The sequence below is a fragment of the Erinaceus europaeus genome, chromosome 7 (genome assembly GCF_950295315.1).
Source record: "Erinaceus europaeus chromosome 7, mEriEur2.1, whole genome shotgun sequence".
NCBI lineage: Eukaryota > Metazoa > Chordata > Mammalia > Eulipotyphla > Erinaceidae > Erinaceus > Erinaceus europaeus.
This window is the reverse complement of record NC_080168.1, coordinates 745538-767937: the sequence shown is the minus strand read 5'-3', so window position 1 is coordinate 767937 and position 22400 is coordinate 745538. Positions and strand designations below refer to the sequence as shown.

Sequence of the window (22400 nt, the reverse complement as noted above, 5' to 3'; positions counted from 1 at the left end):
CCTAGGATCTAGGCGTCTCCTGGGGTGACTTGGGGAAGTTCGGGGCCCAGCCTCTGGCAGCTTCACAGTGCCATGGGGGCTTCCCGGGTGGCGAGGACAGAGGCCACCCCTGCTGACTGGGAGCCTGCGAGCGGGTAGCTGGGCCAGGAGCCTGGGACACAGAAAGAAACGTCACACCGAGCCAACACCAGGGCTGCACCGGGCCCGGACCCCACACACAGTTGGCATGGCCGGTGGCGGGGCCTGGGTCCACACTTCTGGGGCTGTGGGGCAGGGGGCAGCCCCTGCTCCCCTCAGGAGGATCTCGGGCGCCCTGTGATGGCCTCCATCCCTGTTTCATCTCCTGGGTGTTTGCAGAGACCCACCCAGTGCACAGGGCTGGAGGTTCTGGACCTTTCTACAGACTCCCCCCACCCCCGTGTCTGAGGGGCAGCCCTGCTGGGAACCCTGGGCCAGGCTATGGGCAGCACCCTGCTGTCCCCACCGGGCCTGGCATTCTTGACCTGAAGCCTGACAGTGCTCAGGGCCGCCACAAACCCCTCAGGCCCCCGGAGCTGGGAGGTGGACAGTCCCCTGCTGGGCTCCTGGCTCTAGACCGTGTCCTTCGGTCCACAGCACACTCCCAGGAACAGGCCCCCAGGGGCAGACCCCAGGAGCACAGTCCTGCACTGCTGTCCTGTAGTGAGCTTCCTCTGCCAGGACTAGGAGCTGGGTGGGCTGGGTCTCAGGGCCACGCTGGGCTCTGGGTGCGGCTGGGCAGGTCCTCGGTTACAACTGGGCTGGGCTCTGGGTCTGGAACCCAGAGTTGCGGGGGTTGGGGTCGGGGTTGGGCTCTAGGTTCTATTTGGGTTGGGTTCTAGATTCTGGGTTCAGGGCTCAGAGCTTGGGGTTGGGCTCTGGTAGTCACACAATAGGCAGGGTCCTCGTGGCTGGGTGAAACACGTTTCCCAGGTCGGTCACAGCAGCCCCCCAGCCCCACCCGTGGGGAGTCTCAGTGGTGGACGGAGGTGGCGGCAGCTCTGTTGCCCCTGACCAGCCCTTCCTGAGTAGCAAGACCCCCCCACCCTGGAGTCCATGCGGCAGCCCCCTCACCCCACGACTGGGCCCCCACCCTGGAGTCCATGGGGCAGCCCCTCCCCATGGAGCAGACTCACGGGTTCTGCTGGGGAGCTGGAGGTGGGGGCCCCAAGCTGGAGGCAGAGTCACATACATAGTCCCCCCCCCCTGGCCGGCCCCCCATGATTCTGGGAGCAGCCATGACAAATGAACTGGGCGTCTGTTTGGGGGCAGCAGGTGAGGAATGTCCCCCAGGGGGGTCTCCACTCAGTAGAACTCCTCAGCCCCATCTGTCACCCCCACTCACACCGGGAAGCCACATGGGCGGGGGCTGGCTTGAGCTCCCCAGCCAGCACTCAAGATGGGGTCCCCAGCCAGACTTGGCCCCCCAGCCCCCCAGGACAGATCCTCTAATCTGCTGGGTACCCCTAGAAGCCCCAGCGGGAGGCTCAGGAGACTTCAAAGCTAAGCCCAGGGTGGGGTGGGGAGGGGAGCCCGGCTGGTGGGGCCGGTTGGTGCCCTGGGTCCGCCCCCCACATCAAGCAGCCGGAGCCTCTGTCAGAGGTTTATGGAGCTCTGCATGAGGTTTTTACAGTTTTTTATCTTCTCTTTTTTAGTGGGGGCCGCCTCCTGGGTGTGGCAGGAAACCCCCCAGCACCCACTCCCAGATTCCACCCGGATCCTGGGACCCCAGCCCCCCTCGGCTCAGCTCCAGGGCCGCATCCCCTCCCTCCCTCCCTCCCTTCCTCCCTCCCTCCCTCCCTCTCAGCGAGGCCCCGGGAGTTATGGAGGGGACTTTGGCTTCCTGCCTGGGAATGAGGAGTCACCAGAAGAGGAGCCCTCAGAGCCGGGTGTCTGCTGGAAGGGGAGCGGGGCGAGGGCAGGTGACACCCATCTCCCCCTCCCCAGACGTCTCCCCTCACACACGAGCTGGCATCTGAGGAGACACTTCCAGGACCGGCCCCCCAGGAGCCCAGAAGCTCAGGGACATGCCCGCCCCCCAGGCCTGATGTCACGCCACCTGCAGGTCCTGTGACAGCCCCGCTGCCCAGCAGCCACTTAGTAAGGACTGCGAGTGACTGGCACAGTGACACCTGTGGCAGACCTCGGACGGGCCGCTTACAGGCCACCCTTTCACGTGGGCCTTACATGCAGCGGGGGTGGGGTGAGAAGGAAGGTGGGAGTCAGAGAGAAGGGGGACTAGAAACATGGAGATGAGGGCAGGCAGCGGCACACCCGCTTAAGCACACATAGTATAAAGCGCAAGGACCTGGGTTCGAGCCCCCACTCCCCACCTACAGGGGGACACTTCACAAGCAGTGGGTCTGCAGGTGTCTCTGTCTCTCTCCCTCCTCTCTGTTTCTCTCTGTCCTGTCCAATAAAATGGAAAAATTGGCCACCAGGAACAGTGGATTCATAGTGCCGGCACCAAGTCCCAGAGACAACCCTGGAGGGGGTAAAAAAAAAAAAAAAAAAGGAAGGAAGATGGAGATTACAGGAAGGGAGGAGAGGGCAGAGGAGAGAGAGCAGACACGAGGAGATGAGGAGGCACGAGAGGGCACAGACGGAGGAAGCACAGTTGGCAGCAAGATGCATAGTTGGCAGGGATGTGCCCACAAGCCAAGGGGTGCCAGCCACAGCCCTGGGGACAAGGAGAGAGAGCAGATGGCTGACTTGGTGGCCTCCGGGAGGAAGCCAGCTCTGGCCTGGGGCTCACAGACGCCGGGAGAGCGGCCCCCCACTCCTGTCCTGTGACTGCCCGCCATGTGTCCGTGGTCCCGGCAGCTCCAGACCCCTGGGTGGGGTGGGTTATGTGAAAGAGGCTGCCCCCCAGTCTGGAAGGGGGGTGTGGGGATCAGACATTCAGAGCTGAGGTCTGCGGAGATGAGCCTCAGAGACGGAGTTGGCGGAGACCGGGTGGTGGGTGGGGTGGGGAGACATCTCTCCAGCAAGACGGTCCCTGCAGGGTCCTCCTAGTGGCCAAAGGGACGCAGGCTTCTCACTGGGAACAGACAGCACTGAGGACGAGTGTTTAGCTCTCACTCAGGAGGGCAGGGTCTCAGGTGCGGGGTGGGTCGCATGGGGGCTGAGAGCTGAGCCTCTGCCGGGCCTGGCTTCAGTCATCACGGACTAGATTGCTTGCTTAAGGGAACCTCTCTCTCTCTCTCTCTCTCTCTTTCCTTTTATTTAGTTTGGACAGACAGAAATTGAAAGAGGAGAGAGAGAGAGAGAGAGAGAGAGAGAGAGAGAGACCTGCAGCCCTGCTCCACCACTAGTGAAGCTTCTCCCCTGCATTTGGGGACTGGGGGCTTGAACCTGGGTCCTTGTGCACTGTGACAGGTGTGATCTGCCGGGCACACCACCACCCTGCCACCAAGATAAATGTTTCCAATGTATTTGAAAACTTTCTTTCTTACAGTTTTTTATATTTACTTATTTATTTATTTTGGATAGGACAGAGAGAAATTGAGAGGGAGGGAGAGATAGAGAGGGAGAGAGACAGAGAGACTCCTGCAGACCTGCTTCACCACTTATGAAGATTTCCCCCTGCAGGTGGGGACCAGGGGCTTGAACCTGGGTCCTTGCATGCTGTAATGTGTGCACTCTACTGGGTGCATCCCCCAGGATAGATTTTTAAAAAATTTTATTTATTTATTTTCCTTTTTGTTGCCCTTGTTGTTTTTTTTTAATTGTTGTTGTTATTGCTGTCGTCGTTGTTGGATAGGACAGAGAGACATGGAGAGAGGAGGGGAAGACAGAGAGGGGGAGAGAAAGACAGACACCTGCAGACCTGCTTCACCGCCTGGGAAACGACTCCCCTGCAGGTGGGGAGCCGGGGGCTCGAACTGGGATCCTGACGCCGGTCTTTGTGCTTTGCACCACGTGCTTGAAAACTTCCTAAACGTCGGGGCCTAGAGTTTCCTGAGAGCCAGTTAGAAATAGCACACCTGCAGGTTTGCCTCCAAAAGCAGGTTCCTGCGTAGTGAGGAGGGCAGCGGGCTGGGCCACACTCAGCTGCCCACGGCCCCTCCTCCCGGCCCTCCTCCCCGCTGGCCAGAGAGGCAGCCCCCCAGACACCCCCCACCCACAGGCTGGTGCAGGAGCAGAAGTTGGGGCTGAGTTGGTGTCACCGGGAGACGCTTCCTGGGTGGCGGGAGGGCGGAGGGCGGCCAGGCACGAGTCGCAGGTGAGACCCCTGGCCACCAGCCTTGTCCGGATGACAGAGTGGCCCAGCTGACAACAGGAAGGGACGGGGGCCACACTGGCCCCTCGGAGGAGACACGAGAGATGGAAAGCACCCTGGGGCCTTGGTGATTCGAGGAGGGCCGGGGCTGGGGGGACATGGGGACCACCCAGCCATCACCCACCCATCACCCGGCAGTGACAGCAGGTCCTGGAGGCTGCTCGGTGACCGCCAAGTGACTTGGTTCTGCTTCTTGGGAACAAACACTCTTTTGGCTATTTCTCCAGGCCCTTAAAAATTAACAGGAAGGGGCTGGGAGACGATGCATGCTTTACCCTGAGCAAGGACCTGGGTTCGAGCCCCAGGCCGTCACTTAACAGCAGCAGAAAGAGAGGAAGCTTCACCTACAGTGAAGCAGCTTTGTGGTCCTCTCTCTCCCTCTCATCCCCTCTCCCTCTCTCCCTCTCATCCCCTCTCCCTCTCCCTCTCTCCCTCTCATCCCCTCTCCCTCTCCCTCTCTCCCTCTCATCCCCTCTCCCTCTCCCTCTCATCCCCTCTCCATCTCCCTCTCTCCCTCTCATCCCCTCTCCATCTCCCTCTCTCCCTCTCATCCCCTCTCCCTCTCTCCCTCTCATCCCCTCTCCCTCTCCCTCTCATCCCCTCTCCATCTCCCTCTCTCCCTCTCATCCCCTCTCCATCTCCCTCTCTCCCTCTCATCCCCTCTCCCTCTCCCTCTCTCCCTCTCATCCCCTCTCCCTCTCCCTCTCATCTCCCTCTCCCTCTCTCCCTCTCATCCCCTCTCCCTCTCCCTCTCTCCCTCTCATCCCCTCTCCCTCTCCCTCTCTCCCTCTCATCTCCCTCTCCCTCTCTCCCTCTCATCCCCTCTCCCTCTCCCTCTCTCCCTCTCATCCCCTCTCCCTCTCCCTCTCTCCCTCTCATCCCCTCTCCCTCTCTCCCTCTCATCCCCTCTCCCTCTCCCTCTCTCCCTCTCATCCCCTCTCCCTCTCCCTCTCTCCATCTCATCCCCTCTCCCTCTCCCTCTCTCCCTCTCATCCCCTCTCCCTCTCCCTCTCTCTCTCTCATCCCCTCTCCCTCTCCCTCTCTCCCTCTCATCCCCTCTCCCTCTCCCTCTCTCCCTCTCCCTCTCCCTCTCATCCCCTCTCCCTCTCCCTCTCTCCCTCTCATCCCCTCTCCCTCTCCCTCTCTCCCTCTCATCTCCCTCTCCCTCTCTCCCTCTCATCCCCTCTCCCTCTCCCTCTCTCCCTCTCATCCCCTCTCCCTCTCTCCCTCTCATCCCCTCTCCCTCTCCCTCTCTCCATCTCATCCCCTCTCCCTCTCCCTCTCTCCATCTCATCCCCTCTCCCTCTCCCTCTCTCCCTCTCATCCCCTCTCCCTCTCCCTCTCTCCCTCTCATCCCCTCTCCCTCTCTCCATCTCATCCCCTCTCCCTCTCCCTCTCTCCCTCTCATCCCCTCTCCCTCTCCCTCTCTCTCTCTCATCCCCTCTCTCTCTCCCTCTCTTTCTCTCCCCCTCTCCCTCTCCCTCTCTCCATCTCATCCCCTCTCCCTCTCCCTCTCTCCCTCTCATCCCCTCTCCCTCTCCCTCTCTCTCTCTCATCCCCTCTCTCTCTCCCTCTCTTTCTCTCCCCCTCTCCATTTCTCTCCCCTCACCCCTTGCCCCTCTAAGCAGACAGGAGACCCTGAGAGGCACCCTGGCTTGGAGCCCTCTGTCACCTGTGAGGCCTGCACCCTGCTCAGCTCCCGACAAACAATGTTTTCCTGGGACCAGGAGTCCTGGTCACTGTGCTGAGGGACTTTGCTGGCTGGAGTGGCCCTCAGCTCAGGGGTGCGGCCATGCGGGGCCCTCACCTAGATGGGGGACAGCCCTGTGGCCCCTGCTCTCAGAGCCCTGGCCCCGTCCTCACAGGCCTGCACACTTGGGGGTGTCCTCACATCTGGAGGCCGGGCAGTGTCCCCCCAGCCCCAGGGCCCCTCACTCCTCTGCTTTGCCTCCTCCTGTTCTCAAGGGTCTCCTGCTCCTCCTCCATTCTCTCCTCCCCTCCCTCTCCTCCCCCTCCTCCACCCTCTCCTCCCCCTTCACCTCCTCCCCCTCCTCCCCCTCCCTCTCCTCCCCCCTCCTCCCCCCTCTCCTCCCCCTTCACCTCCTGCCCCTCCCCCTCCTCCCCCTCCCTCTCCTCCCCCTCCTCCTCCCCCCTCATCCCCCTCGTCCCCCTCCTCCCCCCTCCTCCTCCCCCCTCCTCCTCCCTCCTCCCCCCTCCTCCCCCTCCTCCCCTCCCTGTCCTTCCCCCTCCTCCTCCCCCTCCTCCCCCCTCCTCCTCCCTTCTCCTCCTGCTCCTCCTCTTCCTCCTCCTTCTCCCTCTTTTAGCCTCCAGGGTTATTGCTGGGGCTCAGTGCCAGTACTATGAATCTACTGCTCCTGGTGGATATTTTTTCCATTTTATCTGATGACAGGACAGACAGATTGAGAGAGGAGGGGGAGACAGGGAGAGACAGAAAGAGAGAGAGAGACCTGCAGCCCTGCTCCACTGCTCGTGAAGCTTCCCTCCAGGTGGGGCCTGGGGCTCCTTGCTCAGGTCCTTGTGCTCCAGGGGCACCTGGCCCAGCCCTCAAGTGTCTTGTTCAATGTCTTGCTTTTTAGATAGGGAGGCAGATAGATAGGTAGATAGATAGATGAGAGAAGATAGGGGGAGCCAGGCGGTGACGCAGCAGATTAAACGCAGGTGGCGCAAAGCGCAAGGACCGGCGTAAGGATCCCGGTTCGAGCCCCCGGCTCCCCACCTGCAGGGGAGTCGCTTCACAGGCGGTGAAGCAGGTCTGTAGGTGTCTGTCTTTCTCTCCCCCTCTCTGTCTCCCCCTCCTCTCTCCATTTCTCTCTGTCCTACCCAACAACAACATCAATAACAACTACAATAACAATAAAAAACAACAAGGGCAATAAAAGGGAAAACAAATAAATATTTTTTAAAAAATTTAAAATGTAAGGGATAGATAGATCAATGATGATGATAGAAGATAGGGGATAGCTAGATAGACAGACAGACACAGACAGGATAGATGATAGATTAGACAGACAGAGACCACACCATCACTCAATGTGGTGGTATCTGGACTCAAACCTGGACACTCACTCTCACACTCACACACTCACACTCACACACACACTCACACTCACACACACTCGCACACACACTCGCACACACATACTTACACACACACACACACTCACACACACTCGCTCACACACTCACACACACTCGCACACACACACTCACACACACACTCACACACACACACTCGCTCACACTCACTCACTCACACACACACACACGCACACACACACTCACACACACACACTCGCTCACACTCACACTCACTCACACACACTCGCACACACACACTCACACACACACACTCACACACACACTCACACACTCGCACACACTCACACTCGCTCACACACACACACACACTCACACACACTCGCTCACACACTCACACACACACACACTCGCACACACTCTCACTCACACACACACACACTCGCACACACACACTCACACACTCACACACACACACTCACACACACACTCACACACACTCATACTCGCTCACACACTCACACACACACACTCACACACACACACTCACACACACTCACACACACACACTCACACACACACTCGCACACACACTCGCACACACATACTTACACACACACTCACACACACACTCACACACACACTCACACACACACACACACACACTAACACACACACACTCACGCACACACACACTCGCTCACACACACACTCACACACACATGCGCGCACACACACACACTCATACACACACACTCACATTTACACACACACAAACACACACTCACACACACACTCACACGCACACACACACACACACACACACACACGGCACAGCAGCACACCATCCAGGTGAGCTGTCGCCAACCCTCTTGCCCAGCTCCCTTCAGAGCTGTGTAGTGACCACAGCCACACGTCACCGTGAGGAGCAGGGGCTCTGGGTCTGGAGTCCACCTCCCCACACCGCCTGCCGGGCTGGTGGTCCCCGTGACCCCGAGACAGGGCAAGCTGCCAGGCCCAGGACTGGGGGACAGGGAGGGACAGTGCCACAGGCTCTGTTCTGGGAGAGGCAGCTGTTCTGGGCTGTCCTGGGGCCGCGCTTTCTGAGGGCTGCACTCAGGAAGACACAAGGCACAGGCAGCGAGGGGGGTGCCCTGGGGTGGAGCCCGCCCGGTCTCCTCTACACCCTCCCCACCATTGTTCTGCTCTGAGGGCGGCAAAAATAGGTCAGAAAATACCAGAAAATAGCACCTCTGGGTCCCCTGCCCCAGGGAGTGGCTGGCTGGGGGCCGAGGGGCCAGGGGAATGGGGGAATGTGGGATTGCAGCACTGGGGGGCTGGGGCTGGGGGGCTGTGAGGCTTGGGGGGCTAGAAGGCAGAAGTCTGGGGGGCTGGGGGCAGGGGGGCTGGGGTCTGGGAGCTGGAGGGCTGGGAGCTGGGGGGCTGAGGGGTTAGGGGACTGTGGGACTGGGGAGGCTTGGGGACTGGGACACTGAGGGACTGTGGGGCTGGGGGACTTGGGGACTAGGGGGGCTGGGAGCACTGGGCACCTGGGGGGCTGGGGGACTAGGGGGCTGTGGGCCTGGCGGGGCTGTTGGACTGGGGGACCAGGATGCTGGGGTGCTGGTGGGCTCAGGGGGTCTGGGGGCTCTGATTCCAGGGTGACCTGTCAGTCATGGGACCTAGGTTGGAGACCTTGACTCTCAGTCCACAGGCCTCTGGAAATGGGGTGCAGGAGCCAGCTCTGTGCTCAGGCTGGAGGGGCTAGGGGAGAGGGGTGCAGAGAGGGGGGAAAGGGGTGAGGAGGGGATGAGGAGGGGTAGGACTAGAAGGGAGCCGGAGGGGGAGGAGGAGATGGAGGGAGAGAGGGGAGGAGGGGATGTGGGGGGAGGGAGGAAGATGTCTGTCTGGTGAGTAAGCATCAGCGACCCTGCCTTCTGGCCTGGGGCTGCTCCAGCGTCTGCACAGGGCCACCAAGGCATCTGGGGATACCCCCGGGGGGGGGGGACCCTTCCTCCCTGATGAGAGGGGCCCTCCTCCTAGCTTCTCAGCAGAGACAGAGACAGAGAGACAGGGGGCTTCTCAGCAGAGACAGAGACACAGGGGGCTTCTCAGCAGAGACAGAGAGACAGGGAGATTCTCAGCAGAGACAGAGAGACAGGGGGCTTCTCAGCAGAGACAGAGAGACAGGGAGATTCTCAGCAGAGACAGAGACACAGGGGGCTTCTCAGCAGAGACAGAGAGACAGGGGGCTTCTCAGCAGAGACAGAGACACAGGGGGCTTCTCAGCAGAGACAGAGAGACAGGGGGCTTCTCAGCAGAGACAGAGAGACAGGGGGCTTCTCAGCAGAGACAGAGAGACAGGGAGATTCTCAGCAGAGACAGAGACACAGGGGGCTTCTCAGCAGAGACAGAGAGACAGGGGGCTTCTCAGCAGAGACAGAGAGACAGGGGGCTTCTCAGCAGAGACAGAGAGACAGGGGGCTTCTCAGCAGAGACAGAGAGACAGGGAGATTCTCAGCAGAGACAGAGAGACAGGGGGCTTGTTAGCAGAGACAGAGACACAGGGGCTTCTCAGCAGAGACAGAGAGACAGGGGGCTTGTTAGCAGAGACAGAGACACAGGGGGCTTCTCAGCAGAGACAGAGAGACAGGGGGCTTCTCAGCAGAGACAGAGACACAGGGGGCTTCTCAGCAGAGACAGAGAGACAGGGGGCTTGTTAGCAGAGACAGAGACACAGGGGCTTCTCAGCAGAGACAGAGACACAGGGGGCTTCTCAGCAGAGACAGAGACACAGGGGGCTTGTTAGCAGAGACAGAGAGACAGGGGGCTTCTCAGCAGAGACAGAGACACAGGGGGCTTCTCAGCAGAGACAGAGACACAGGGAGATTCTCAGCAGAGACAGAGAGACAGGGGGCTTCTCAGCAGAGACAGAGAGACAGGGGGCTTCTCAGCAGAGACAGAGACACAGGGGGCTTCTCAGCAGAGACAGAGACACAGGGGCTTCTCAGCAGAGACAGAGAGACAGGGGGCTTCTCAGCAGAGACAGAGAGACAGGGGGCTTCTCAGCAGAGACAGAGACACAGGGGGCTTCTCAGCAGAGACAGAGACACAGGGGGCTTCTCAGCAGAGACAGAGACACAGGGGGCTTCTCAGCAGAGACAGAGACACAGGGGGCTTGTTAGCAGAGACAGAGAGACAGGGGGCTTCTCAGCAGAGACAGAGAGACAGGGGCTTCTCAGCAGAGACAGAGAGACAGGGGGCTTCTCAGCAGAGACAGAGACAGGGGCTTCTCAGCAGAGACAGAGAGACAGGGGGCTTCTCAGCAGAGACAGAGAGACAGGGGGCTTCTCAGCAGAGACAGAGAGACAGGGGGCTTCTCAGCAGAGACAGAGACACAGGGGGCTTCTCAGCAGAGACAGAGACACAGGGGGCGTCTCAGCAGAGACAGAGACACAGGGGGCTTCTCAGCAGAGACAGAGACACAGGGGTCTTCTCAGGAGAGACAGAGAGACAGGGGGCTTCTCAGCAGAGACAGAGACACAGGCTTCTCAGCAGAGACAGAGACACAGGCTTCTCAGGAGAGACAGAGACATGGGGAGACATTTGCACAGGGCTGGGGATCAAGACAGACTCTCCATCACATCAGACAAGCCTCTTGTCAACTGAGTGGGCACGTGGCGCCATGGAGAGCCTGCTTTCTGTCCTTCCTTCCTTCCTTCTTCCTTCCCTTCATTTTTCTTATATCATCTTTCTTTTAAATTCTTATTTTATTTGTTATTGGAGACAGAGAAATTGAGAGAGGAGAGAGACAGAGACCCCTGCCACAGCTCACCTGGGGGCGGCCAAGACAGGCTCCTGGTGCGTGGGGCTCCCAGGACAAACGGGCAGTTGACCCAGTACCCTGCTTGGAGGGGCGGGCAGCCCCGGAGGTGTCTGTTCTGCCACCCCCAACACAGCTCCACAAGATGAGGGTTCAGACAAACCCCCATCCATGAGCCAGGGCACCGGCTCCACCCACCTGCTGCAGGACTTTCCTCAGAACAGAGAGGGCACTAGGCTGTCCACCTCTCCTCGAGTGTCCTCCTGCCAGGCGGGCCGGGCACTGCAGCCTCTCTGCAGGAGAAAAGGCCTCTGGAGGCACAGTAAAACCCAAGAGGGCTGCCTGGAGGCGATGCCTGGAGTCCTGGCTGGACACAGCTGAACGAGCACCTCACAAGCAAGGTCAACTGACCACCTCCTTGGCAGGTTGGCTGGGCAGGGGTGGGGCTGAGCAGCGGGGAGCCGGCTCAGGGCTGCTGGACAGTGGGGCTCGGCCATATTCGGCACCCAGCCCGGGAAGCGGCCACTGGTCACCCCCCAGGACACGCGCCCTGCTGCAGGCCCTCAGTGCAGCGCCCCCCCCACACACACACTCGGTGCAGAGGGTGGGTCCCTGGCTGCACCGCCGGACGTGTGGGCTCTCACGGCAAGGTCATTGGCCGAGGCAGGGCAGGGCTGGACGCCCCTGGGACCATAGGCCGGGGCCAGAGAACCAGCAGTGCCCATTGCCCTCACAGGGCTGACTTCAGTGTCTACACACAGGGCTGACGATGCCTCAGCAAGTATGAGGCCCCGGGTTGGAGCCCTGGCATCAGAGGAGAACTCCACGTGTGGCACAGGAGAAGCTCTGTGGATGGTGGGTAGCACTGTGGCATCTGCCTTTCTCTCTTTGGTCTGTCTGTCCGTCTGTCTGTCTCTGCTCTCTCCACCTCCATCCGCCAGAAAAAAAAGCACAAAAAGCTAAGGCTTTGTGGCCCCCCCGGCTGTGCTCGCCCCATGCTGGGCTAGCGCCACCAGAGAGAGAGACTCTGCAACACGTGGCTGACTGGAACGTAATGCAATCTCCTTTACTGATCAGAGGAAATGCCTTTATATCTTCTGAGACGGAAGTGGCAGGTCGGAAAAGGAAATGGCTAGGAGAGGGGGTGGAGCAAAATAAAGAGCGTGAAGGTAGCGAGCTTCCACAGCAGCTGAAGCGAAAGTTCTAACCAGTGGGGATTAAACCAATGCCCTGCAGGCAGAGCGGGTCTCAGGCCAAAAGTGATTCTGTAAATAGACCACAGCATCAAGCAGTGCAGGGGACGTCACGAAATGACCAACAGCCCCATGAAGGGGGTTGGCACCACTCACAAAATGAAGGGAAAGGTACAGGCAGGGCAGGGAGGGGAGGGGAGGGCAGAGGAGGGGAGAGAGGCCTGAGACCAGCACCTGAGCAGGGGAGGGGCTGCAGGGGGCTGCGACCACACTGGCATGGCAGTGGGTGGACCCTGGGGGCAGAATTAGCTTGGGGGGCTGCGTAACCATGTGCATTTTGGAGGGGACCCCTTGCTCCAGGCCCGAGGGTGCTGTCCACCCAGCCGGGAAGGGGCTGGCAGGACTGTGGCACTGTGATCCTTCACTGCTGACCTCTTATGCCCCCGATGGCCCCCAGGAGGCTGAGGAGCAGCACCCAGGGGTGCGTGAGGGCTGGGGACCTGGGGGTCCCGGGCCCGGTTCCTGCAGAGGCCCTGCCCCACCCCACCCCCCATGGAGGGCACAGCACACAGGACCAGGGCCGGCTCAGCACACCAGAGACACAACACACAGATCTGAGCACCACACACTTCACAGGGCCGGCTCACAGGCAGGCACCAGAGAACACAAGCAGCACAGTCACAGTCAGGCGCACAGGCCAACAGTCACACTGCAGACATACCTACACACAGACACGCACTCACACCCACGACATGTGTGGCAACCCGCTCTGACATGCATGTGACATGCTTGTGGCACAGGGAATCATGAGCTGACGGCCATCACCTGTGCCCACCTCAGGCAGAACCAGGGGATGGAAGGGGCCTCAGGGCTCTCTGCTCAGCACCCTGCACAGCACCCAGGGAGCCCATGAAGGGTGGGCAGGGCTGTGGGGTCTCTCCTCTCTCAGCACCAGGCACAGCACCCAGGGAGCCCATGGAGGGTGGGCAGGGCTGTGGGGTGTCTCCTCTCTCAGCACCCTGCACAGCACCCAGGGAGCCCATGGAGGGTGGGCAGGGCTGTGGGGTGTCTCCTCTCTCAACACCAGGCACAGCACCCAGGGAGCCCATGGAGGGTGGGCAGAGCTGTGGGGTGTCTCTCAGCACCAGGCACAGCACCCAGGGAGCCCATGGAGGGTGGGCAGGGCTGTGGGGTGTCTCCTCTCTCAGCACCCTGCACAGCACCCAGGGAACCCATGGAGGGTGGGCAGGGCTGTGGGGTCTCTCCTCTCTCAGCACCCTGCACAGCACCCAGGGAGCCCATGGAGGGTGGGCAGGGCTGTGGGGTGTCTCCTCTCTCAGCACCCTGCACAGCACCCAGGGAACCCATGGAGGGTGGGCAGGGTTGTGGGGTCTCTCCTCTCTCAGCACCAGGCACAGCACCCAGGGAGCCCATGGAGGGTGGGCAGGACTGTGGGGTGTCTCCTCTCTCAGCACCCTGCACAGCACCCAGGGAGCCCATGGAGGGTGGGCAGGGCTGTGGGGTCTCTCCTCTCTCAGCACCCTGCACAGCACCCAGGGAACCCATGGAGGGTGGGCAGGGCTGTGGGGTGTCTCCTCTCTCAGCACCAGGCACAGCACCCAGGGAGCCCATGGAGGGTGGGCAGGGCTGTGGGGTCTCTCCTCTCTCAGCACCCTGCACAGCACCCAGGGAGCCCATGGAGGGTGGGCAGGGCTGTGGGGTGTCTCCTCTCTCAGCACCAGGCACAGCACCCAGGGAGCCCATGGAGGGTGGGCAGGGCTGTGGGGTGTCTCCTCTCTCAGCACCCTGCACAGCACCCAGGGAGCCCATGGAGGGTGGGCAGGGCTGTGGGGTCTCTCCTCTCTCAGCACCCTGCACAGCACCCAGGGAACCCATGGAGGGTGGGCAGGGCTGTGGGGTGTCTCCTCTCTCAGCACCAGGCACAGCACCCAGGGAGCCCATGGAGGGTGGGCAGGGCTGTGGGGTCTCTCCTCTCTCAGCACCCTGCACAGCACCCAGGGAGCCCATGGAGGGTGGGCAGGGCTGTGGGGTGTCTCCTCTCTCAGCACCAGGCACAGCACCCAGGGAGCCCATGGAGGGTGGGCAGGGCTGTGGGGTGTCTCCTCTCTCAGCACCCTGCACAGCACCCAGGGAGCCCATGGAGGGTGGGCAGGGCTGTGGGGTGTCTCCTCTCTCAGCACCCTGCACAGCACCCAGGGAGCCCATGGAGGGTGGGCAGGGCTGTGGGGTGTCTCCTCTCTCAGCACCCTGCACAGCACCCAGGGAGCCCATGGAGGGTGGGCAGGGCTGTGGGGTGTCTCCTCTCTCAGCACCAGGCACAGCACCCAGGGAGCCCATGGAGGGTGGGCAGGGCTGTGGGGTCTCTCCTCTCTCAGCACCCTGCACAGCACCCAGGGAGCCCATGGAGGGTGGGCAGGGCTGTGGGGTGTCTGCTGTCTGTCCTGTCCCCCTCTCACTGAGTAGCCAGTACTATGTACACCCCAGCCCCTCTGCTCACACCCCTGCGCCATATCAAGCAAAGACTCACACACCAGAAGGGAGGGTTGCCCCCAGCTTGCCACCTGCACCCCCCATGTTGCCGCACAGGGACCACACAGACTGGCCGGGCAGGGCTGCAGGGCCTTTATTGTGCCCAGTGGACGTAGTCCACACCTCACCGCCGCTTGTGGGCTGTTAGAAATATCTCAATAAATAAAACAAGTAGGCAACATACACACTGAATTGGCAAGACCGAGGGGTGGTTAGCTGAGCAGATCCAGAGAGAGGTGGGGGGTGTCCAGGCTTCTTGGCTGCTGCACTCAGAGGGGGGCTTTGTCCGTCAGCCTTGGTCCAGCAGAGGCAGAATGGTCAGAGCACATATTTCTGCTTTATTTAAAAAATAGACATTGAAAGGCACTGGGTGGAACACACGGACCCCAGACAAGAGCCTCGAGGCTGTTCCTGAAGCTGGAATGTTCCTGAAAGATCTCCCTACACAGGCACCCACGAAGCCCCCGGAGGAAACGTCTGGGCCTTGGCAGTGTGACAGATGCGTCACCGTGAGGACGAGGCGCCGTCTCTGGGGCTGAAGGCTGTCCGGCTGGGGCCGTCGTCCCCTCGCTTGGCCCCAGTCCCTGTGCCGCGTGTGGAGCAGAGAGGGGTGTCCCGGAGCCAACCACCAGGTTGGCGGCCCCCGTGTCCACCTGGGCTCAGGTCCAGCAACACCTGGAAGAGAGAGGGGGCGGGTGAGTGCCGGAGAGCCCGGGGCCCCTCAGCCAGAGGACCCTCTCCATGTGCCGCACCCTCCCCTCTGCATCCTCAGGTAGCCGTGAGGGTGGGGGGCCGGCTCCGGGCAGGCCTGGGGTGGGCAGAGGGGGCCATGGGGGAGTAGAGAGTGCTGTGGCAGGCCCGAGTGAGCACCCTGGGGACCCAGGAAGCCCTCAAAGGTACAGGTCTGGCCTGAGGCTGAGGGAGGGTGAGCACACGGACCCTCCCCAAAGCCCAGGCTTCGCTCTTGGTGAGCACCAGGGCCATTGCCGTGGGGGCAGGGACCCACCCCAAGCTGCCTGCTAGCACAGCCCCTCCCTGGGAAGAGTCCTGAAGTCCTGCAGGGCCCCTGGAGGGAGCCCCAGAACTGAGGGAGCACAGCCCCGGACGCCCCGTGTGGGACGGTGTGTGCACATGTGTGGAAGAGAGGTCTGTGTGTGTGTGTGAGCAAGTGTGAGTGTGTGTCTGTATCGTGTGTCTGTCGTGTGAGTGTGTGTCTGCATGGTGTGTGAGTGTGTGTCTGTGTCATGTGTGTGTCTGTGTCGTGTGTGTCTGTGTCATGTGTGTGTCTATGTCATGTGAGTGTGTGTCTGCATGGTGTGTGAGTGTGTCTGCATGGTGTGTGAGTGTGTGTCTGCATGGTGTGTGAGTGTGTGTCTGTGTTGTGTGAGTGCATGTGTCTGCATAGTCCATGTGCATGTGTTCGTGAGCATGTGTGTGTATGCGTGTGAGTGAACCTGTGCATGTGCGTGTGCACGTGCGAATGTGTGTGCTCTGTGGTGTGAGCATGGGCCGTGCACGTGCTCTGTGTGTGTGCAGGTGAGTGTGTGCATATGTGCCAGTATGTGGGTGCATACCCAGGTCATGTGTCTGTGTGCGTTTGCATGTGTGTGGAAGCATGTGTGTGCGTGTGTGAGCCGGGTCCCTGCTGAGACCCCACAGAGCCCACAGGAAGACAGTGCCGTCTGCCTGCCACCAGTCCCTCCCCGGAGCCTTGAGACCCCGTGAGCCCAGCTCCTCAGGAAGATGTCTGCTGGACGGAACGGGGGTCCCAGAGGCCCAAGGCGTCACCTGGACACACGCACAGGCCCCTCTCTCAGGCCCTCTCCTCTTATGTGGTCCGGGCCCCTGCATATGTGGCTAATTAGATAATGGGGGGCAGGCCTCCCCGGCAGGAGGGAGCAATTAGGGTGGTTTGATATCTGAGCCGCCAGCTGCTGGGGGAAGTGAGGCAGCGCCCACAAAAGCCCCGAACCAGGGGACCTTACGCCCACTCCGGGCAAGCTCACCTCCTGATCGCCCGTGACATTGGCCCGTGTGCCGTCAGGGAGGGTGGACAAAGATCTGAGCAGTGTCCCCCTGAGGAGGGAGGGAGGCCAGGTGAACCATCCCATCACAGAATTGGGGGAAGGCTGGTCAGCACTCAGCTTCCCAGAGAACAGAAGGAGGGTGAATCCTTGGAGAATGGAGGAGGGAGACTCTCAGCTTCCTGGAGATGGAGCAGACAGACCGTCATCCGATGTAGTGGACTCAGGACTCACACACTGGGCACTGGGGGCTCTCCCACCCTGAGTACACGTTCCTGTGGGGGCTCTCCCACCCTGAGTACACATTCCTATGGGGGCTCTCCCCCCTGAGTACACGTTCCTATGGGGACTCTCCCCCCCTGAGTACACGTTCCTATGGGGGCTCCCCCACCCTGAGTACACGTTCCTATGGGGGCTCTCCCCCCCTGAGTACACGTTCCTATGGGGACTCTCCCCCCTGAGTACACGTTCCTATGGGGGCTCTCCCACCATGAGCACACGTTCCTATGGGGGCTCTCCCACCCTGAGTACACATTCCTATGGGGACTCTCCCCCCTGAGTACACGTTCCTATGGGGGCTCTCCCGCCCTGAGTACACATTCCTATGGGGACTCTCCCGCCCTGAGTACACATTCCTATGGGGACTCTCCCACCCTAAGTACACGTTCCTATGGGGGCTTTCCCCCGTGAGTACACGTTCCTGAGGGGGCTCTCCGCCCTGAGTACACGTTCCTATGGGGACTCTCTCCCTTGAGTACACATTCCCGGGGGGCTTTCCCCCCTGAGTACACATTCCTATGGGGGTTCTCCCCCCTGAGTACCCGTTCCTATGGGGGCTCTCCCACCCTGAGTACACGTTCCTATGGGGGCTCTCCCGCCCTGAGTACACATTCCTATGGGGGCTCTCCCCCCCGAGTACACGTTCCTATGGGGACTCTCCCCCCTGAGTACACATTCCTATGGGGGCTCTCCCCCCCGAGTACACGTTCCTATGGGGGCTCTCCCCCCCGAGTACACGTTCCTATGGGGGCTCTCCCACCCTGAGTACACATTCCTATGGGGGCTCTCCCCCCCGAGTACACGTTCCTATGGGGACTCTCCCCCCTGAGTACACATTCCTATGGGGGCTCTCTTGCCCTTACCACACATTCCTGCGGGGGCTCTCCAGCCCTGAGCACACATTGCTGGGACTGTCCAGGGTCCGGTGTCCAGCGTCAGGGCTGTCACAGAGTCCTCACTAGCTGGGCACAGCAGCTCCGGGGGCAGCTCGGCAAGGCCCACTGTCCCCCTGACATGTGGCTGGTGAGGGGCCCTTGGGCCTGAGATGAGGACGGAGGCATGGCCGAGGGGACCTGAACTGGCCGCTCTCCAGCCCCAGCTGGGCCTCCTTGCACAGTGCCCCTGCCCAAGTGCCCAAGGAGGGTGGGTTCTGGGTGAGCAGGTGGGGAGACCAAGGCAGGGTGCCCTGACTCAGCAGGGCACCACGGGCACCACCAGAGGCCCACCTGGTGTCTGTCTTTCTCTCCCCCTCTCTGTCTTCCCCCCCTCTCTCCATTTCTCTCTGTCCTATCCAACAACAACAGTGGAAAAAAGATGGCCTCCAGGAGCAGTGGATTCATAGTGCAGCCACCAAGCCCCAGTGATAACCCTGGAGGCTAAAATAACATAAAGTAATAAAATGAAGGAAGTGGACCATAGTAAACCGGGGAAAAGGGGCCAGGTGGTGGTGTACCTGGTTAAATGCACATATTACCAAGCACAAGGACCTGGGTTCGAGCCCCTGCTTCCCACCTGCAGAGGGGACATTTCACAAGCAGTGAAGCAGGTCTGCAGGTGTCTATCTTTTTCTCCTTCTCTATCTTTCCTCCCCTCTCAATTTCTCTCTGTCCTGTCCAATAAAGTGGAAAAAGTGGCCACCAGGAGCAGTGGATTCATAGTGCCGGCACCAAGCCCCAGAGACAAGCCTGGAGGCAAAAAGGGGTGGGTGGATGTATATGTATACGGACACAGACACACACACATAGATACAGTGAGTTGCAGAGTCAGCCCGTCTCTGTGGCCTTGGGAGAAGCACTGCAGTTTCCAGTGGAGGGGATGGGACACAGAATCTGGGGTAGGAATGGGGTGGAGTTAGACCCTGTGATCTCATAGTTTTGTAAAGCAATATTAAGCCACTAATAAAGAAAAAAAACTGTTTCTACTTAGACACTTAATGTCCTCACCCCCTTTGTGTGTCCACAGAGTGCACCTCGTCTGGTTAGTCAGCAGGCTCTGGGGCAGAAGGAGCAGATTCTCAGGCCACCGACAAGGCCTCTGGGAGACAGACAGCAGGAGGAAGCCCCGTGTGCTGGGAGGAGGGGAGGTGCCGCCAGCCTCGTTTTTATTAACTCAGCCGGGACCCTGCTTCTCTATGAGCTTACCCTAAATTAGGGCAAATGTATACCTGAAAGCAAAAGTACACAATAGTCTGTAGTGAGTCAGTAAAAAGTTCCTAATGAAATAGCGTCTACTTAGACTTAGATACCCTCCTCACCTACTTCCTATTACAGTTCTCTCACTCACTCCAAAGCTGACCTTAGCAAAGCAAAGACTGCAAAAGCTGAATAAGGGCAAGAGACTGGCAGACTTTAATGATGACTCTTTAGTCACTATCAGGCCACCTCATCAGCTGGGGCCCTAACTGGGGAGTCCGGAGATTCCCAAACAGACATGATGGGCCTAGACCTCAAATAAATCCCTCTCTCCATTGTTACAGGTCATTTCTATCAGGAACAACACATTAGATCCCTTTATGGGCCCCCATAGGACCTTGCCTTCAACTTGGATCAACAATGGTAGGGAATGTTCTATCCTCCTAAGGGAGGCTGGACAACATACTCTATGCCATATCTGAGGAAGATGGGTCCTGATATTGGGGCAGCTTGGAATGTTCCTACTCATGACCACAGAATGTGAGCTCAGATCTACAGGGATGCAGAAGTCACATAGGCTTCTAAGCTGAATATGGGCCCCAGATCACATCAAATCAATGGGGTTTACAGTCAACAATATTTATACACCTTCGCCATATTAGGGAGCTACTCTCTTCCCTGATCCAGCTTTCTGTTCCCTTTCCAGCCATGACATCATCTCCCCAGACAATAACTTGTATCCACCTGCATATCAGATTTCAGGCTCAGGGGAAAAAAAAAAAAAAAAACTAGTATAGCCACAGGCCCTTTGGAATATAACTAAAATATGCCTACTAGCTATCTACAAAATGGAGAACCCCCAACTCTTCATCTGCACTATTCCAGCCTTTAGGTTCATGATTGTTCAACAACTTGTTTGGCTTTGTATGTTAACTCTCTTTTCAGCCACCAGGTTCCAGATTCTAACATGATGCCGACCAGACTTCCTTGGGCAGACGGTCGACCCCACCAATATGTTCTGGAGCCCCACTTCCCCAGAGCCCCGGTCCACTAGGGAAAGAGAGAGACAGGCTGGGAGTATGGATCCACCTGTCAACGCCCATGTTCAGCAGGGAAGCAATGACAGAAGCCAGACCTCCCACCTTCTGCCTCCCACAATGATCCTGGGTCCATACTCCCAGAGGGATAAAGAACCGGAAAGCTATCAGGGGAGGGGGTGGATACAGAGTTCTGGTGGTGGGAACTGTGTGGAGTTGTGCCCCTCTTATCCTATGGTTTTGTCAATGTTTCCTTTTTATAAATAAAAATAAATAAAAAAGAGCTCACCCTGTGGCCTCAGCAGCAAACCACTCCCACTGGGTCCTCAGTCAGTCTGGGGGGCAGCTGTCAGGGGGTCCATTACACCCCTCAGGGGTCACCCTCCCAGTGGGTGACCCCTGGCCCTCATCCCTCCCCCATCAGCTGAGTGACCAGGTCAGCCCCAAGTCCACAGAGCAAGTGTTCCCTCCAGTCAGAGCCGGTCCTGGGGGGCCTGAGGACCCGTGTCCCCTTAGCAGGCCATGGAGCAGCCACCCCGGGGCCCTGCACCCCTGCCTGTCACAGAGGGGGACAGAGGACGTCACTCTGAGGGGGACAGCAGGGACAGGAAGCCACAGTGCCGGCAGCCTCAAGACCCAGGGAGTCCGGGCGGAGGGCGTGGCCGTGACGGGAGCTCCTGGAATTTGTGTCCTCAGGGCCTTCTCTGCAGGGCTGTCTGTCTGTCTGTCTGTCTGGCCCCCGCCCAGGGCTGAGAGAGCACGGGTGGATTCACAACCTCTGGCCCGAGTCACGGCCCAACCAGGAGGCCGGTGACTGCCGGGAGGGCAGGTCAGGACTCCGAGCTCCATCCACACAGGGCCAGGCTGACGGGGACAGACTGCCGCCCAGACTCTGGGTGGTCACCGGAGCACAGGACGCCAACGCCCGAGGCCCCAGATTCAGTCCCCAGCACCACCTGGGCCCAGAGCGGAGCAGGGCTCTGGCCTCTCGGTGTGATAAAATGAATCTCTTAAAAAGGTTAAAGAATAGGAGAGCTATCGGGGAGGCAATGGGATACGGAGCTCTGGTGGTGGGAATTGTGCCCCTCTTATCCTATGGTCTTGTCAGCATTTCCATTTTATAAATAAATACATTAAAATAAAAAATAAAAAAGAGGGGGGTCGGGCGGTGGCGCAGTGGGTTAAGCGCACGTGGCGCAAAGCGCAGGAACCGGCGTAAGGATCCCGGTTCGAGCCCCCGGCTCCCCACCTGCAGGGGAGTCGCTTCACAGGCGGTGAAGCAGGTCTGCAGGTGTCTGTCTTTCTCTCCTCCTCTCTGTCTTCCCCTCCTCTCTCCATTTCTCTCTGTCCTATCCAACAACGAATTGCATCAACAAGGGCAATAATAATAACCACAACGAAGCTACAACAAGGGCAACAAAAGGGGGGAAAAATGGCCTCCAGGAGCGGTGGATTCATGGTGCAGGCACCGAGCCCAGCAATAACCCTGGAGGGAAAAAAAAAAAAAGAGGGAGTGTGGGAGACAAAGAAGAAAATGTGGGACTGAGCCCACCTTCTCAGGATGGAAGCAGAGGGCAGGTCTGTCTGTCTGTCTGTCTGTCCAGTTGTAGAGAGAGAGAGAGGGAGAGGTGGGAGCAGCACTCAGCGCCAGCAAACTCTTGGTGAGTTTTTTAAAACCCATTTACCAGATGACCTCACTCATAAGAGAGACTTAAGAAGCAAGGACATGTGTGTGTGTATGTGTGTGTGTGTGGGGGGGGGTGGCGTGCCTGGTCAAGCTGTTAAGTGCATGTCACAGTGCACAAGGACCCAGGTGCAAGCCCCAGGTCCCAGCCTGCAGGGAGGAAGCTTCATGAGCAGTGAAGCAGGTCTGCAGGTGTCTGTCTGTCTCTCTCCCTCTCTGTCTCCCCTCCTCTCTCCATTTCTCTCTGTCCCGTCCAATAAAACGGAAAAATGGCTCCAGGAGCAGTGGCTACTTAGTGCCAGTACCGACCCCCAGCGATAA

At 59.4% G+C, this 22400-nt stretch overlaps 2 protein-coding genes across 2 annotated transcripts in view; both read right to left on the bottom strand.

Moving 5' to 3' along the window:
- The window catches only part of ASB1 (ankyrin repeat and SOCS box containing 1), a 491590-nt gene that overhangs the window by 365385 nt on the left and 103805 nt on the right, over window positions 1-22400 (bottom strand). The gene's annotated exons all lie outside the window — the stretch shown is intronic.
- TWIST2 (twist family bHLH transcription factor 2) overlaps window positions 15002-22400 on the bottom strand; it is a 31711-nt gene continuing 24312 nt past the window's right edge. The window contains exon 2 of the mRNA XM_007536510.2: window positions 15002-15598. The gene's annotated coding sequence lies outside the window, so the exon portion shown is untranslated. The remainder of the gene's footprint in view (window positions 15599-22400) is intronic.